Raw genomic sequence first — 259 nt, 5'->3', positions numbered from 1 at the left:
AGAGACGCTTCATGTCGCATTGAAATTCCACAGCCAGAGCTTTGCGAAAATAAGGATAACGCAGTGTGCGTGCACGTTTGTGTGAATGTGGGGGCACGCATCTGTCATTTCATTGAAGTGATCAGCATCCAGAAACTCTCCCTCCCTCTCTTCCTCCTCCCTGCTGTTGCTATCCGTGGCCGTGCCGCTGTCGCAGTTGAATTTGCAGAAGCTAGCGTGCGCGCTCTGCTTCTCCACAGCAAGCCTATTGTTGTTGTCC

General features: G+C 52.1%; 1 protein-coding gene across 1 annotated transcript in view; it reads left to right on the top strand.

The window, feature by feature from the left end:
- The window catches only part of lrrn2 (leucine rich repeat neuronal 2), a 43,041-nt gene that overhangs the window by 761 nt on the left and 42,021 nt on the right, over positions 1-259 (top strand). The window lies entirely within an intron of this gene.

This window comes from Sinocyclocheilus anshuiensis, unplaced genomic scaffold, assembly GCF_001515605.1.
Source record: "Sinocyclocheilus anshuiensis isolate Anshui unplaced genomic scaffold, SAMN03320099.WGS_v1.1 scaffold51, whole genome shotgun sequence".
In the NCBI taxonomy this organism is placed as follows: domain Eukaryota; kingdom Metazoa; phylum Chordata; class Actinopteri; order Cypriniformes; family Cyprinidae; genus Sinocyclocheilus; species Sinocyclocheilus anshuiensis.
The sequence above is the reverse complement of the archived record's forward strand: the minus strand, read 5'-3'. Positions and strand labels throughout refer to the sequence as shown.